At 36.3% G+C, this 13,879-nt stretch overlaps 1 protein-coding gene and 1 long non-coding RNA gene across 3 annotated transcripts in view; both read right to left on the bottom strand.

Annotated features, from left to right (window-relative positions):
- Positions 1–13,879, bottom strand: part of LOC309504233 (putative RNA-directed DNA polymerase from transposon X-element) — a 126,947-nt gene that overhangs the window by 22,060 nt on the left and 91,008 nt on the right. The gene's annotated exons all lie outside the window — the stretch shown is intronic.
- LOC309503961 lies at positions 11,700–13,844 on the bottom strand. Its single transcript, XR_014207954.1, has 2 exons — positions 13,746–13,844; positions 11,700–12,548 (listed from the first exon to the last, which is right to left on the bottom strand). It is a non-coding gene; the product is annotated as an uncharacterized lncRNA (long non-coding RNA).

Genomic DNA, 13,879 nt, shown 5'->3' with positions numbered 1-13,879 from the left:
CTAGTAAATATTACACTTACTCTTGAATTACTTTTAAATGAAATGTCAGCCACCAATACATGATGGAAAGATTATTCTTTGAGGCTGTATGGACTGAAATGGTTCCTTTGGATCGTCGTCAGTAAGGTCTGAGATTCTGCCTAATTGCCAGATTTATATCAGAACATCCAGAGTTTTATGAACTATTGGCTTGAGGCTTTTCGGCACGGTTTCATGTGTTTGGATGTCTAGCTGGGGCCATTAACTGGCAATCATTTGTGGCCGTGTAGTGTAGAAGAAGCTCAAGCTCACTTCAGTCGAATGCTAATGCATTAAGGAGTCTTTGATGTGGTGATGAGGCCGATCCTTGTGTAAAATAAGACTATTTTTTTGCAAAGGCACATCGTGGTGTCCTTCCATTCGAAACCCCTCCGCAGGAGGCCAAATAGATCTGTGTCCAAATCCCATTGTAGGCGTAGTGCAAGACTGAATTATCCCTCCAAGCCTCACACCCTCTTTGTCTAACGTCTATGTTTTAAATTGGCAAGGGAGAGATTCAGTCTGCGATACCTGTGGGGCTCCTGTGTCCTGCTGTTATGTAATTTCTCAAATTAAATCCTTTTGCAACTCATCTTGCGCCCGACTGAGTGAATGTCAAGGGTAAAGGAGGGCCGGAATGTCTTTCGCTTTTAATGTCATTTGCTTTTTTTATGTTAATTGTTTTAACAGGCTAAATCTGTCTCCCTCTCATCAGCAGTGGCCACATGCCTCAAAAACATGACTAATCCATGGCAAATTGTGACACATTGCAGAAATGAGCCCCTGGTGTTAATCATCTATGTAACATCAAAAGAACAGTTGCACTCATTAAGAAGGACTGTTTATCCTGACCTCAGATGATGTTCAAAGTCAGGTTCTTTTCTTTGGATAACCCGACAGAGTTTTAATATTTGTTTTATCATAGGAAAATCTTTTTTTGTTTTGAAAATAGGAATGCTGGAAACACTTAAAGGCACAATATGTTAAGATTTTTGGAGTAAAATATCTGGAGTACATGTTTTGTTGACTTGTGTACTTGCATTATCCCAGATGTTTCACACAATGTTTAAATCCAGAGAAATCAGCTATTTTACCCAGTGTAACGTCCCGTGTCATTTCGTCGCCTGTCAATAACGTCATATTGACGTTTCCTTGAATTCCGGTTTTACGTCCGTAGAGACCATGGAAACACCAAAGACGCTTTAATATATTATGTGTAAGACAGCAACTGTTTGGATACCTTTATTGGCAGAAAACTAATCATTGTTATATAGCTCAACAAGAAAGAGCTTTATTTGTAGTAACAGTGCAAATGTACAAACAGTACAAACGTAACTGTAACAAAGTACAAGTTCTGGGAAGGAATGAAGGATGTTAAACCTATCCTAAATCTTAATCGTAAAATATGCAAAACGAAAGGAACGGTTGGAAAAAATTACCTTTTACCTAGTAGTTTTTGTTTTCAGTGGTTGATGTCATGTTACACATCATGTCCATTGGCGTCTACGTCAAATTGTCAATTTGGGTTGCACTTTATTTTAAGGTGTCTTTATTACAGTGTTATTGTACTTAAGTACTTAGTAATATTAATGAACTATAGGTAATGTTACTTACTATAAGTTAGGATTAGGGTTTGCTTTAGGGTTAGTTGAATTTCATTTTGCATGATTTTTAGTTATTATTATAGTAACTACATGTAACGTGCAACTACGTTAAAAAGTGTTACCTAAATTTGTGCTAAAATATTAGGGTTAGTAAATTTTAATTGGATGCTCAGCCTTTGACATTCAGATCAATCGATATGTAGAAAGTCCTTCATTTTAACTATGCACGATTACCTGCTGCAAAATACCAAAAAATTAATAAAATGCTACTGTTTTTGTCCATAACCCCTTTAGAACAGGTGACAAGCCCCTGGTTGAGAATCTCCGCTCTTGATCCACTGTCCCAGAGGGTTCTGTTAGCAGGTGGGTGGGTGGTTGAGGCATGTGACAGGTGTGCTCTGCCTCTCCTCTATTATGGCCGGGTAATGAGATCTGGAGCACTGCTCTTGATGGCGAAGAGGCTTTGATATTAAAATCAACACCAGCTAATGTGCCTGGAACAGGATTCAATGCATAGCGATTTAATTCCTCTGATCACTGTGACATTTTAAAAAGTATTAATATTAGAGTGGGTGTACAGTTTGAATATGCATTGTAGTTGATTGCTGTAACTTATGTATGTTTAATTTATGAGAGGCCGGTTGAGATAGCTCACCTTTATGGGATGTACTTTGGTCGATTTTGCTTATCTTGAATTAGTGAATATGCTTTTTGCGGTGTGTATGGAATATAAAAGCAGTATGTATTCCTATTTTGGGAGGGTTTTCTATTGAATACAGGCTTTTTTAGGGGAGGTTTTCTAGTGAAGTTGTCTGCAAGTCTGCAGTGTTAGAAAAATTGCTGACACTGCATTGCTCCAATCCAAAGATCTGTTTGATAGGTGTTTTGTTTTTTCACTCAAGCTCTATTTAAATCTGAAGAGTATTTCACTGATTAAATAAATGTGTGTGCATGGTTAAATATTCTGTAAATACTTTTTTTCCTGTAAAGGATTTGTCTTAAAAACCAATTGCTGTACTGTCATTGAAAACGTCAGCTTTATGAATGCATGGTGTGATGTTAGTTTGATATTTGTCTTTGCCCAGTGCTTTGGACCTTAGGACAAATTATGACGATGTGTCAGGCAGGCCCTGATCAAAGAGATTAGTCTTGCCAGTCAGCCGCTGATTTCAAAGGCCTTAGACCCAGGGCAGCGAACACCATAAATCCCGATCTCAGCACTTGCCAGATTTGCTGATCATAAAGAGTATTTTAAAGCATGCATATGTCAGGTTTCAGTTCTCTCGTGTTCTTATTAATCGGATCACAAGGCCACAAGGAACTACAGTTACTGGAATGGAGACTTTAAGGGGCTTACGTTTTCTGTGATCGGATTGCTATCCGATCGCGAAAAGACCAGGTGTAAATGCCCTCCGAAACGCATTCGAGACGGATTTGAATCCGATCAATCAAACCACTTCAGGAGGTGGTCTGGGCCTCATTCCAGACGAAACTGGACAAGTGTAAATGCATCTGGTTGTTGAAACCACATATGTAAATTGTACTCCTCCCAAAAATGCTAACAAAATAAACGTGTGAGAGCGTGTAATAGGCTATGTAATGTTATAGCTAGATATGACGATGCTACTGCAACACGCATCACCGCAGCTGAGCATCTATTCATTAAGCCAACGTGCAAACTATCGCAAATCAAAGTGAAAGTAAATCGCAGACGCTTAACACACAATCATCATCATTAAAAGTAAAGAAACGAAATGATCTTACCAGGGCTGTTGCCGCTCTCTCTTATTGCGGTCTTTGATTTTTTAATTTTAGCTGATGATCAATAAAATGCAGCTCATATCGGCTCATATGACGTGCACTCCGTTAAATCTGCATATAGCGCGGGAATTGAAGATGGGATTTAAGATCGGTTTAAGATCCATTCTGTAAAAACACATTAATGTGACCAGGTGTAAATGGAATCTTTTTGATAAATCAGATAGCTATCCGATCTGAGAAAACGCATGAAGTGGCCAGGTGTAAACAGCCCCTATGATACATCAATGTAATTCAAAAGGTTAGGTTGACCATGCTACACAAAGTTTGGATGAAAATTATCTTACAAAATCGAATGAATAAATCTGATCATAATATCACCATCACAATGAGAAATCTCATGAAATCCAAACTCTAGTCGAATGAGGAAAGACCGCTGTCCATCACTGTATTCACGACTGCAGGTAAGCGCAGCTGTACCTGAGTGAGCCGAGTAGATAACTTGTCTGATAGCAAAATGATCTCGAGACATTTCTGGAGACAGGTTTAAGAACAGAAAACAAAAAGTGCTGTTAGAAACTTAACTTTGTGTCTTTGCAACGTCTGTCGGAGGAGAGATATTGTTTTTCTCACCATGAACGTGAAATAATACACGATAACCATGTGTCGAGTGTATATGTCCATTCTGTACGAAAATTGGCTCAGTTTTAGCTTTTTTTTTTCGTTGACGCTGCTTGAGCTCAAATGCTTTTCTTTAGATTTTTTTGTTTACAATTTTTTTTATGTTTTCAACTAAAAGAACATTAAGATTGAACATTTTGATGGGCTTTTTTGAACATTCTGTTGACTATAAGTAACTTTTCAACTAAATCTCAACTAACTCTCATTAGAGTATTAGTACACTGTCTGCTTAATATCCGCTAACTCTTTATTGTGATGCTCCCCCAACAGACATTCTAGTGACTATAAGTAACTTTGCAACTACATGTTAACTTATTCTAACCCTAACCCAAAAAGTCTTCTAATATTCTACTAACACTCCTATGAGAGTTATTAAACATGTAGGTGCAACATTACTTATAGTCAACAGAATGCGTTAAAGGGACCATCAAAATAAAGTGAAACCTCATTTTTTTTATAACCCCAAATATTCAAATACAATATTGTTGAAAAATGCCCATCCCTAGTTCAGTCTAGGGCTGCACGATTAATCGAAATTAAACCGAAATCACGATTTGGCTAAGTATTGCAATTATGAAATCGCAAAGGCTGTGATTATTATTATTTTTAAGTTCAATAAATATATGATCAGTAGTAAATGCTGCTCCGTCCCTGACAGCACTGTGGGTTTCAGTCATTTATAATGTGCATTTGAAAAATCAACATGCGTCAAACATCTTCCTAAACTTGCAATGCAAAGCGTTCATAAATCCGTTTCCAACAAGACAACATTTAATGTGTTTTTAATTATGAAAGTGTTATTACAATAGTAATATTTCTTATTTTGTTTAATATTTTGTTTACACTTTATTTCGATAGTCCACTTTAGACATTCTACTAACTATACAGTGGTGGTCAAAATTGATGGCACCCCTGATAAATATGATAAAAAATGGCTGTAAAAAATAAATCTGCATTGTTTATCCTTTTGATCTTTCCTTCAAAATATTCGCAAAAATCTAACCTTTCATTGAAGTAAAATAATTGAAATTGTGGGGTAAATCACATTATGAAATAAATGTTTTTCTCCAAAACACGCTGGCCATAATTGTTGGCACCCCTAGAATTTTTTATGAGAAAAATATCTCTGAAGTATATTCCCATTAAAATTTACCTTTTTTAGCACACCAGGGTGAGGAACATGAAATTGTCCAGCTATGACTTCTTGTTTCACAGGAGTTTAAATATGAGGAAACACAAAGGCCAAATTCCCTTAATCATTCATCACAATGAGTAAAACCAAAGAATATAGTTCTGATGTGCAGCAAAAGATTGTTGAGCTTCACAAAATAGAAAGTGGCTGTAAGAAAATATCTAAAGAATTGAAAATCCCCATTTTGACCATCAGGGCAATAATTAAGAAGTTATAATCAACTAATTCTTTTACTTCAATGAAAGGTTAGATTTTTGTGAATTTTTTGAATGAAAGATCACAAGGATAAACAATGCAGATTTATTTTTTACAGCCATTTTTTATCATATTTATCAGGGGTGCCATCAATTTTGAGTGTTACCAGATATTAAGCAGACAGTCTACTGATCCTCTAATGACAGTTGACATGGAGCTGCAAAGTTATTTATAGTTAGTAGAATGTCTAAAGTGGACGATCGTAATAAAGTCTTACCAATATTTTTATATAGCAATAATAATAATTATTATTATTATTATTATTCGCCATATTAACATATAAGCACAAAATGTTGGGGCAAATTGAACACCTGGTTTGTTATACTTGCTTGTAGGGCTGCACAATTTGTCTCCAAACTTCTGACTGGTAGCAAATGTCAATGTCTTCAAGACTTGTTTGTCCTGATAAAACATGACAGCATTTACAAAATACTATTTTTCAGTCAAAAGTAAGAAGGCTTCTGTCAATCTTTGTAGCAATTCCTTTCATTTTTAAAAAGATCGAATATCCTCTAATTTAATCTTTGTGTGCAAACGCACAAAACCCTCTTAACGTTAAATAAATAAGGCAACCAGTGGCCACCCAGTTATGTTCAGCCATTTCCTTGAAAAGTGCTCTTTGATTTATTATAAGATCCTGTACAAAAGGAGCTTTAATGTGTTTTATTAATGTTTTATTTTATGAAATTGGATGAAAGGGGTCATGGTAGTCATTAAGCAGATTAATGCTGTATGTTGGGTAAAGAAGATGCAATAAAGCTAAAAGTTAATGCTGTCATGGCTACAGAAAGAGGCTGATGGCAAAGCAAGCTGGGAAGCAACTAATAGACATAATTCAGTAAGGTAATGTCTGTTAACCACAGACAAGATGGATATTGCTTGGCAATATTATGGAGTGTGTCGAAGGGTGCAGGCACATTTATGCACATTATTTATACCCAGTAATGAACACCATAATGAAAAGTGGACACAACTATAAATATGAAGCAGGAGTAGATCTTGCCTGATAGTCATTGGTGCAATTAATATGTCTCACCAAATTGTCCCAGGAGTTTGCTTTTTACCACACAGCGTAAATATGCAAAAAACCTTCTTTTTTTTTTGTAGATGTCTCTTTGTGAAAATTGTCTGGTGTACAGCCTTTTTATGAGATTGTCTGAAGTACTTTACACACTGCTAATGAGTGAGATGTGTCGAAAGGTCTTATTTTCAAAAGCTACCCGACCTGTTACAATTGACCGTTCGCAAAGACCCGCCCCCTATAGTTACTGTTGCTATGTCCGACAAGCCACGTCGCTCTCACACCACACCATGTTCTCACGCAGTGAAAAATACATTGCGGAGCAAAGAGGACACTGACAACGCGCTGACAGACAGGACAGACCAGGTTACTTTTGATATGAAACAAACTCTCACCTTTCAAATTTGGTAATTTTTTAACGAAATTTAAACAATAAATACCGTTTTGTGGCTCTTTAATGTGTCTGACAGATCGCTGTAGAGCCTCAGTTAAAGCTGCCCGTGAACCGATCATCTCTTCCTTCTAGTTAATTTATAGCATCAAATAAACATGAATGAACATAAGAAGGAATGTTGTTTTAACCGCGGAAAGACGTCAGTACACACCGTTTTTCAAGTTCAAATCCTCCAACGTTAATCTAACTCTCCTAACTGTTTTGTCGGACAAAAATGGCAGATTCGGCGGATGGCTGATTATGATTGGTCAGATTGCCTGTCAATCAAACTCCCTGTGAAGGGTCAATTGCATTTCTTTTAATGATAATGAAATGACTAAAATTACACTACTAAATTTTAGACACACTACTAAAATTACCTTCCTATATGTAGTGTTTATTCACCAGATCTGTGGATAGAGCCACACATAGTTTTAAAATACTGCTTCAATTATGCATTATAACTCAATATAAAAACACTAAACATCAGACATAAAGATATGTAGCAATTTTCTCCTACATCTCTCGCATGGCTGTATTATGCTGTGTTGCACATTCAGGTGTAAGAGATCTCAGCATGCTCCTGTGAGGTTGACTGCCACACAGTGTTTATTTGTCTATGCAGCTTTGGGTGCTGAAACATGGTTTTGTTTAAAGATGTGTGTGTGTGTGTGTGTGTGTGTGTGTGTGTGAAAGCTGCAGCCCTTCAATGAGTGATTTGTCATTACTGGGGGATCATGTCAGTCTGAGGTGATGGATCGGAGCCGGATCATGCCTCTGTACCCAGCATTCTCAATTCTGGATGTCTGTTTGCTCAGGCTTATTTTGTCTCTGTCCTCTCTTTGTGTGTACTTCTCTAAAGTGCTAGATTGGCTTTAACAGCAGACAATTACGTTTCACACCGTATACAGAAGGCATTTTGGTCTTCATAATGAGTGTTATTTCTTGGGTTTGGAGCCAAAGAGACAATTTAGGGCTGGCACAAATTTCACTATTCGATTCGATTACAATTCACAAGTTTGCATTTTGATTAGATTTCAATTCGGTTCAGTATCGATTTAATTGTGGCCTATCAGGTACAGTCCATAGCAAATTTACTCCCAAAAATATAAAAAAATATTATACTAATGCTGTAAACTATACAAGGAACCCCAGTCGGTACATCACAATAATATAAAAATCTATAGTGATGTTAAAATTAACTGATTTGTAGGCTTTTTACATTTACACATGGAAGATTTTATAATAGTAACGTTATAATACATTTCTAATGACAATTGTTATATATATGTATATGTATATAGCCCTAAATGCAATGAAAAGTGAATTGCACTTTCCATTTGGCTTCAAACCCTTAACTCTTAAAACAAGATTATATGTTTACATATTGAAACCTTTTTTTATTATACTTATGGGTTTAATTTTATGTCTTCTCCCATTTTTCATGCACTATCAGTTAAAAGTTTGGACATGCTTGGCTGAAATTGTTATTATACCAGAAGTTGAGAAAATGTACTAGTTTTAAGTAATGTAATATTTTACTATCATTCAGAGATGTAACAACGAATGAGTTGGTTATGTCTAGATTTTTGACTGCAAGTGTACATCGACTTCTAGTCTGTTCTCTGCTTCTGGTCACGTGGGGTCAGATATTTATTAGTCTGGAGGTTATAACTCCACCGGGAGAGATCCTGGGAGATATCAATCAGGCCGTGGCATTTTTAGTGTCAAAACCTCTATAAGAAGAAGACAGCAATTTAGACAGGTCTGGAGATAATACAGCACCATGGCCTTGACATAAAATGATTTTATTTGAAAAAACCATCAACATTGTCAATGTCTGGGCTATGAAAGCAATAGAGCAAATGAAACAAACTTGTCACTGGTAATAGAATTTCCCTTTACTGCAGCCAAAATGACTTTGGCGGTCAGGGGATGGCGAGCGCTGAATCGATTTGCTATCCCTGATCCTCCTCTCCCCCGAGTTTAGGTGCGAGTCACCAGACGCACTGCATTCAGGCTGCTCCCTGGCATTTCTGTGTGTCACAGGCTGTTATGTGTATATGAATTCCCCACATCCCGATTTGCGCCTCCGAACGACCATAAACACAGCCTAGCAGCCCACTGTCTGATTCATTATCTCTGAGAAAAGAGCAGGACCGACCGTCTCACTGCTCCCTCAGTCAATCTCCGCTCTAAAACACTGCTTCCACCTGACCCGCTGGGAAAAGGCCCAATCACCACTTGCACACAGACAGCGTTCCCCAGCAGGAGATTGACTGAGAATGCCATATAATTGTGCTGTTTTAAATCAGTAATAGTCCACCTTCTTCCTATTGTTCCCTATTATAAGTGTTAAAGTAAAATATCTGAATGAATATGACCAGAATATCACCCAGAGTGAATGATGAAATGGCAGATATCATGGTTCTATTTTCAGGATTCTCATTACTTAAGGCCTGTTGTTGTGCCTAATGAGCAGTTTTAAATCTTAAATACATTAAGATTAGCTTTATTATCCCTTAAGATGTCAATAAGCACATATTATATAAACTGTTTATAGGCTATGTGATAAAGAAAAGAAACATGATAATATCCATAATGATCTTTTAAAAAGCCTGTTGAATGAAGCCGAACTATGATCACCCCAAAGAATCATTTAACAATTAAATCTAATTGAATAGTTTGACCTCATTGGCACATCCTCCTTTTCATTTAATATCTAAACACTATCATCACTTGGGAGGCAAAGCAGCTAAGCTTTGATCTTGAGTGGTAATGATGCACAGTTTTCAGCAGTAGGTGGCAGTATGACACTGCAGCAGCACTCTGTGCCCATTTGGCTTGCTTAAAAGGTACCCTGATGTATTTGTATATGTTAAATGGACTTTAGTGTATTGAATGCAGTCTACCTATCCTTGCAAACAGTCCCACACAAATAGATATATGGACCTGCGATGACTACTGCAATGAGATATAGCGAGAAGATCAATATTTATACTGCTGCATTGGTCTCTGTATTGACATTGGGGTTTCTCTTACAATCTGCGGTGCGGCGCCCATATAGGATGGCTTTAGAGAGCCATCTCAGACAGTGCTATCTTTTTTGGGGACTGTACCAACTGGCTGATTACATTTTGTGGTGATGCTGCTTATGTACATGATGATATGAATGCTGAATTAAAGCCCATTCACACCAAGAATGATAACTATATTAGTGTCCACAGCAGCGGACAATATCGTTCTGTTTATGCTAAGCGCTGGCTTGTCTGTCGCTTTAAGTGCTCGAGCTCGTGACTGCAGGATGGATTCTGATTGGCTGTCAATGTTTTTGCTGTTCATCAGCTGGATAAAATCGTTCTGAAAGTGATTCCAACGATAGGCTATAGGTTCTCTACTATTCGTGAACATTGAGAAGGTTTTTTAGAACTATACATTTATCCTTATCTTTTATAGTTATCGTCCTTAGTGTGAACAGGCCTTTAGATTAGACCGATAAACAAACTGATGGATAGACAGATCTTTCAAATATTACAAAATCTCCTGCCATTTTCAGCCTTTTTCAACCACTGAAGCCAGCTATAATTATTGTAGGCTGATAAATAGATTAGTTTTTGAAAGAGAAATTATTCTTCACTCAATTAAATGTAAGGTTAGTGAACTCTCAGCATTAGGGAGCTAGTCCAGTTTGATAATTGAATAGCTCTTGATTGTCTCTTTTAAAAGGACCCTGTTTATAGGCCAGCAGTAGAATAGGAAATTATTGAACACCTTTGGGGAAAAGATAAGAGGCAATGTCCCATTTTAATGAACCAATTGTGTTTGAGAAAATAAATAAATTATTCTCCTAAATATTGCATATTGCAACTGCCAGAAATATTAAGCGGCCTAGTCAGGAGGAGACAATAAGTTGTTTAAATGGATTTTCTAAGGAAAACTGCATTATTCAGGCATTGTGACAAGTTAATTAGCTAAATTTGAATTAGTTATATCAAGATGTTTGATGTCTGACATCCCTGATTGAATCAGTAAAGCGGTCTACCTCCTTTGTTAAACAATCCTCAGATCATTAGAACTTACATTAGTGTTGCCTTTATGACTTTTAAGCCCATCATAGAAGTAGAGGATTTTAGTATGGTTTTGAGTAAGATGGTTGTTGTGGTATCAAATGTTTGCGGTAGCTAATAATTATGTTTTTGAAAGAAGTATGTTCACCAAGGCTTTATTTGATCAGCAGTAAAAATAGTAATACTGTGAAATATTATTACAATTTAAAATAACTGTTTTCTATTTTAATATATTTTATTTTCAGCATCATTACTCCAGTCTTCAGTGTCACATGATTCTTCAGAACTTCATTCTAATATGCTGATATGCTGCTCAAGAAATATCTATTTTAAAATTTTTTTTCAGGATTATTTGATGAACATGAAGTTCAAAAGAACAGCATTTATTTGAAATAGAAATCTTTTGTAACATTTTAAAGTTTTTTTTAATCAAAGCGTCCGTAATAGCAGAATTTAAATTTATATATATAAAAAAAGTATTCGTGCTGACCCCAAACTTTTAAACACAGCATTTATGTATGTGTATATATATATATATATATATATATATATATATATATATATATATATATATATATATATATATATATATATATATATATATATATATATATATAAAAAATTATATATAATATTACCACTTTCACACTAGAAAAGAATCTCCAAGGCAGAACTGTAGTTCTGTTTATTAGTGCACCATCGAAATGTGGCATGGTTTTAAATATCATTTCTGAGGATATTTCATCAAATCTGTTATCTTTGGATGTTGTATGAATATGCAAGCAAGGACAAAAACAATATGCCACAATATGCTTATATTACAGTACTCTGTGAATTACATAAGCTTGTGTGATTGTTTTTTACGCCGCACAATTGAATACAGAATACAAATGGACATGATACAAACACAAAGATAATGTGTCAAAACCATGTTACAAAAGTCATATAAAATGTGACAATGAAAAATTACACATTAATTTCTCATGAAAAATCCAGCCAAACAACATGAAGACATCAAAAGATTAGAGGCTTTATGAAGTTCACAGAAACAATGACTGTGGATAACCAAGGCAAATTTTTTTTTATAAAACTCTTACATTTTGTTGAGGTGCAAAGATAAATGTCTGTAAAGTGCTTTTTTTTTTTAATGAAGAAAGTAATCCGTTATTTTATTATTGCACTCATGACAAAAGAGAGAAGTGAATAAAGAAGAGAAAAGGCATGCTGAGCTATGCAGACATTGGGGGATTCTTCTGTTTTTCATCTGCCATTCCATCCAACTGTCTCATCTGCAGTTCTTCCTGAGCATTTAATGGGAATAGTTCTGCAATCATGTGGAGTGAATTAGTGAGCTTGTCACCAGCGGACCATTGAAGACACATTATACAGTAAAGCTCATGCTGGGCCCTGGAACTGGACCAAACTCATTACGGAGAGAAGAGGACAGTCTTAGTTCCAGAATGAAGAAGGGAGCAGTCTCATCCTCAGAAGCTGTCCTCATGAACATGTCCGCATGTGTCTGGAGCAGTTCATTAAAGGGGTTAGTTCTGTCAAATTTAAATTCTGTTATTTACTCACCCTAGTGTTGTTTTAAACCCGCAAGTCTTTTGTTTATCATCGGAACACAAATGAAGATATTTTGAATAAAATCTGAGCCAGTTCTATACTCAATGTACTACTTTGACGCTTCAAAAAGTTCACAAAGAGATTGTAAAACTAATCAATGTGAATTAAGTGGTTTAGTCAAAATTTTCCAAAGAGATGAACAGATTAAATTTAGGCTTTTATTCACATATAAACATTGATCAGCGAACATAAACAGAAGCTCAACCGTGTCATGATTAGGGATGGGACGGTATGAAAATTTCATATCACGATAATAGTGACCAAAATTATCGTGATTATCAATATTATCACGGTTTTGTTAAAACGAGATGAAAGTGTTCAAAAATAACTGATGCTCACACTGAAGACAAAGTTTTATATTTGAAAATCAACAAACAACAAATAAAACGAGCAGCTCTATGCACTTTTTTAAGCAAGATTATATTCTGTGGCATTTCCTTCCTTAAAATGACCGGCGTCAATAACAACGCATTATAACACCGCGCACATCCATCACAACGGACGCGCTCTCGTTTCATTCAAATACAACTTGCTGTCTTGCGTCTCCGTTTTCGATTGTATTGAAAATGAAATCAGAGTTGATTTATTATTTACTGAGTTTGATAATATTTCTGTGATCACGTAAGATTTAAAACATTAATCTGCCTTCCGCCATTCCTTCTCCAATAAAACAACAACAACATTGCGCGCTGCGCCTGCGTCAGAGACTGATGCTGGCTGGACAGGATTTACAGTGAGTTATTAAAATCGCGATAATCAAACACGGTTTTAATGATAATTCAATTTTAAACGATAATACTAACCGTCAGTACATTTTATCGTGGTTTATAGTGAAACCGGTAATCGTCCCATCCCTAGTCATGATCGTAAGAGAGGAGGCAAAATGCAGGTAAAAGTTAGCCTGGAAATCCAAACCTAAATCTACAAGATTAATGGTCTGGCGTCGAATAATGAAAATCGGCCAGCTCGAGGGGCGGCACCAAGCATGCATTTGAAAATCTTACTGCACGCAGTTGGATAACACTACGACCAATCACAACAACTTATCGCTTAGCTTCCAGCGGAGCTAACTGGTAGATTAGACTCTTACCGTATCCGGTCGGCAAAACAGCAAAAACGCCCTTCTTGCAAAGGAAAAATTTGAGCGCCGTCTTCTGTTCCTCTTTTAGAGAAAAAGTCTAAAGCTTTCATAGTGGCGGCCTAAGCCGGGGAGGGGGGGAGGAG

This window comes from Leuciscus leuciscus (genome assembly GCF_965113295.1).
Source record: "Leuciscus leuciscus genome assembly, chromosome: 8".
Lineage (NCBI taxonomy): Eukaryota > Metazoa > Chordata > Actinopteri > Cypriniformes > Leuciscidae > Leuciscus > Leuciscus leuciscus.
This window is presented reverse-complemented; position numbering and strand designations above follow the sequence as displayed.